Here is a 4,931-nt window from a genome sequence, read left to right on the forward strand (position 1 = left end):
GGTCAGTTTCTTAATCATAAAAAATCTATGATTCATGCATGTGGTTTCAGGACATTTTCTAGTTTTCTACTACAATATGTAATCTTGAATACTGCTTGAAATACGTAGCACTTATTAACCAGTTTATCTCTATGTCCCCCTTGCAGTGGATACAATTTCTGTTTTTTAGATGGCAGCATTTCATGTTAAATTATCAAGATATCTAAATACTTTTCTAATTAAGTGTATTTTCACTTCTCTTCCTTAATGGAATCATCAACCATCAATCAATCAAAAAACTGATTACTTCTTTTTTTTTTCTTTGTTCTGACAAAAAACTGATTACTTCTGTTTGACACTTGTCTCTTCTTTTTAAAAAATTATTTTTATTATTTATTTTGCTGTACTAGGTTTAAGTTGCAGCATGTGGGATCTAGTTCCCTGACCAGGGATCGAACCTGGGCCCGCTGCATTGGGAGTGCAGACTCCCAGCCACTGAACCACCAAGGAGGTCCCTGTCTCTTCTTCTTGATGAATTACTGCTTTTGGTATGATCTGGAATTTTTTGGATGCAATTTGTTTTTCAATATCAGGCTAATTTCTCCTGATTTCATTCTTTATAATAACCACTTTTCTTTCATATTCCACTAAATTTACTACCTTAATTTTGTGTCAAAATGGTAACTGTGTGAGGTGGGTGTGTTAACTGACTTTTTGTGTTAATCATTTCACAACAGATATATATGTCATCACGTTGTGCACCTTAAGTTTTGTACACAACTTTTTAAAGTATGTCTCAACAATGTTGGAAACTACTTTTTCAGTTTTTTAATAAAATAAGTAAATGTCTATTGCTTCTCACTTATTTTTACAGAAAGTTTCCAAAACAACATTCAAAATTGCAACTGACACTTCACCCCCTCAGTTTCTCCTCAGCAGGACCCAAAACTGCCTGCCGCCACTCTAATGCCTTTGATATGAGAAAATGTGACAGTCAGGACGTTGAAGTGGAAAGGGACAGCTAGCTGGCTGAACCAACTGTGTTTAAAATAGCTTACTTTTGAAAATTTTATGTAAATGGATGACCATGTGAGCACAGTGCTGGAGCCCCTCACAGGCCCATTAACTCCACGGGGAAACTTCCACGTCTCTCTGTGATCCCTCCTGTTTCCAGGCAGTGCCAGGGTTTGGGGACAACTCTGTATGGTTTATTGAGTCCATTCTGCTGTTCCTGTCCTTGCAGAAGACTGTTTTAATTTAAATCAGGTGGATGGAAAGTGAAAGTCGCAGTCGTGTCCGACTCCTTGCAGTCCTTAGGACTGTAGCCTGCCAGGCTCCTCTGTCCGTGGGGATTCTCCAGACAAGAATACTGGAGCAAGTAGAGGGTTCCCTTCTCCAGGGGATCTTCCCAACCCAGGTATCGAACCCAGGTCTCCTGCATTGCAGGCCAATTTTTACCATCTAAGCCACCATGGAAGGCCATGGATGGAAAGTCAATCTAAAAGAGAGAAAATTCAGAATTAAGAAATATTTTTAAATGTACCTTTAAAAAAATAGGCAGATCCACAATTATATTAGATGATTTCACTCTCTCAGTAATTGATAGAGCAAGCAGTCAGTAAGGATATAGTAAACTTGAACATTTTGAATAAGCTTGTCCTAACTGATATTTGTAGAATACTGCATACTTGAATATGTATATTTTAAGGTATGAAATAGAAATAAAGAGACTGGTCTAGTTTGTCCCTTCAATAACTTGACGTTGGAGTATGTCACTTATTTGTAGAATAAGAGAACTGGGGTATCTGCTTATCTAAAAAATGGATTGTTTCTAAGATCCCTTTTAATTCTAAAACTCCATGAACTTGATGTACATATTAGACACTAGGATGATTGCATGAAGAAAGCAAATCAGACCATTTTTGCTATTATGAAAATGTATTACTATCATGCTCACCATCAAACTTATGTTCTTGGCCTTTCCTTCTAGCCTTTGTATAAGGTCAAAGAGAGACACTGGCCACTTTGACAACCTGAAACTGGACTCCAGGAATGTCACCAACAGCATGACCTTTGCAACCAAATCCAGCAACCAGAACTTCATCCTTTTCCTCAATAAAATTCAAACAGCCATCATTGGTACAAAGGTTGCGATTTTTTTTCCCCTGCCATTTCTGATTACTAAACTCTGACACACTTCCTAATGGCAGAATTTGGCTCTTTGGCTTCACTCCTACTTTTTCAACCGCAATTCCCTTGGCATGAGATGCACCTCCAAAAGGGTTGGCTGTCAGAGTTGTGCACAAATGGGCTTTCTTATACTGTTTACTGGGGCTTACCAGGTGGTGCTAGTGGTAAAGAACTCTCCTGCCAATGCAGGAGCAATGCAGGGTTGGATCCTTGAGTGGGGAAAATTCCCTGAAGGAGAGCATGGCAACCCACCCCAGTATTCTTGCCTGGAGAATCCCATGGACAGAGGAGCCTGGCAGGCTACAGTCTATAGGATCACAAAGAGTTGGACATGACTGAAGCAACTTAGCATGCACGTCCTGTTTATCAAGTCATTTCCGGTCCAGTCTGTGGCTACGGAGCTTCCTGGCAGTATGAAGACCAGGATACTTGCCCGTCATCCACAGGCCTGAGCAAGAGAGCGAAGAAGCACAGGAAGGACCACAAGTCACTGCAAGCCCAGACCTTAAAAAAAAAAAAGAACTTGCACACTTGCAATAATTAGTTATAAATAGTGTGACTATTGCTTGTGTGTTATTAGGCTTGAAAATTCTGTTTTTCATAAATGGACTAAATGTTTGCTCTCACTATATTATTATATTGCAAATATTATATCATACATAGTATTAATTGACTTAGAACCCACATTTTTCTGTTGTAGTATACAATTTACTTAGCCCAGTTCTATGGTGACTACCACTGATTTAATATTGTCACATTAATTTTGTATCTATATATTCTTGGGCAGAGCATCACTGGGTCATTAAACTTCCTTTTTATTGCTGAAAATGTGCACCTTCTAGGATGAAAGGCGGATATTTTAGGAAGGTGGACACTAAATGAAGGAATGCTTTAAGGAAAAAGCATTGTTTTTAAAATAATTTAAATAGAAAATAAAAGTCTTGCTATAATCTGCTTTGTATTTTCAATTTTTATTTCTTCTTGGAAAGATTGATAGTATATTCATCTAGGCAGCCAGTTTGCAAGACTTCAGATTTCTAAAAACAGGTATTGAGGCCCAAAATGTTGGGATTCCAACTCATTCTCTCTCAGAAGGCTCTGGGGTCCTTATGCAAATTCCTTCTATTCCTCTCCAGCAACCAGCTGTGCATACTAGACACCTCCAGGAGGAACAGTGCCAGGATTCCTTTTGATACATCCTCTGCCCTCCTCTTAATGCCTCCTGGACAATGTATCTATCTCATAAGTATTAGTTTGGTATAGAAGTAATTGCAGTTTTGGACTGTGAATTTTAAATCATTACGACTAGGGCTCAAACACATCTTTATTAATTAATAAGAACCACTATAATCAACACATTTTTGCCAATGAGAAGTGTTTGTTTATTCTTGTAGTGTAAAAACCCTTGTGTCAGGATTCAACGAACACTTGGAAAGCATTCTGCCTGCTGTGGTTATGGAAGGGTTTTCCCTGCAAACATTGTGGAGATGCTTGAAGAAGTGGTAGTCAGTTGGCGAGAAGTCAGGTGAATATGGAGGAGGAGGCAAACTTTCATAGCCTAATTCATTCAACTTTTGATGCATTGGTTGTGTGGTGTGTGGTTGGGTATTGCCGTGTAGATGAATTGGGCACTTTCTGTTGACCAATGCTGGCTGTAGGTGCTGCAGTTTTTGGTGCATCTCATCGATTTCCTGAGCATACTTCTCCGATGTAATGGTTTCGCCAGGATTCAGAACACTGTAGTGGATAAGACCACAGCAGACCACCAAACAGTGACCACGACCTTTTTTGGTGCAAGTTTGGCTTTGGGAAGTGCTCTGGAGCTTCTTCTTGGTTCAACAGCTAAGCTGGTCATTACCGGTTGTATAAAATGCACTTTTCATCACACATCGCAATTCGATGGAAAATGATTCATTGCTGTTGCCTAGAATAAGAAGATGACACTTCAAAGTGATGATTATTTTGGTTTGTGGTCAGCTCATGAGGCACCCACTTGCCGAGCTTTATCACCTTTCCAGTTTGCTTCACATGCTGAATGACTGTAGAAGGGTTGACGTTGAGTTGTTTTCTTTTTTTTTTTTTTTTTGGCAATTTCTTGTGTAGTTGTAAGATGATCAGCTTTGACGATGGCTCTCAATTGGTGTTCGTCAGCTTTCGACCGATGGCCACTGCTCTCTTCATCTGCAAGTCTCTCGTCTCCTTGACAAAACTTCCTGAACCACTGCTGCCCTGTGCCTTTGTTAGCAGCCCCTGGGCCAAACGTGTTGTTGATGTTGCAAGTTGTCTCCACCTCCTTATGACCCATTTTGAACTCGAATTAAAAAAAAACACTCAAGTTTGCTTTTTCTCTAATGTCATGTCTACAGTCTAAAATAAATATAAAATAAACTGCAAGTAATGTCAGTAGCAAAAAACATTAAGTCAGAAATATGCATTAAAATGATGTATAACATAACCCATTTATTTAGCATGTATTCCAATATCAAATGGCAAAGTTCAACAATGTAAACCATGATTATTTGTGCACCAACCTAATAAAAGGGGCTAATCAATTGACTCTTACCAGGACAAAAAGGTACACTTGTGGCTCCTATCACTGGACAGCAGATCTGCTAGAATAACTGAGCACTTTTGCTCAACAGACCTCCTGTTTCAATTTGGCCTTAGCAAGGTCCCCATCATATAGAAGGAGAAGGAAATGGCAACCCACTCCAGTGTTCTTGCCTGGAGAATCCCAGGGACAGCAGAGCCTGGTGGGCTGC

The 4,931-nt window shown here is 39.4% G+C and overlaps 1 pseudogene; it reads right to left on the reverse strand.

Moving 5' to 3' along the window:
• Positions 1 to 1,944: 1,944 nt before the first annotated feature.
• On the reverse strand, positions 1,945 to 4,474 carry LOC110135211 (small ribosomal subunit protein uS12-like; annotated as a pseudogene).
• Positions 4,475 to 4,931: the final 457 nt, after the last annotated feature.

This window comes from Odocoileus virginianus, chromosome 29, assembly GCF_023699985.2.
Source record: "Odocoileus virginianus isolate 20LAN1187 ecotype Illinois chromosome 29, Ovbor_1.2, whole genome shotgun sequence".
Taxonomy (NCBI): domain Eukaryota; kingdom Metazoa; phylum Chordata; class Mammalia; order Artiodactyla; family Cervidae; genus Odocoileus; species Odocoileus virginianus.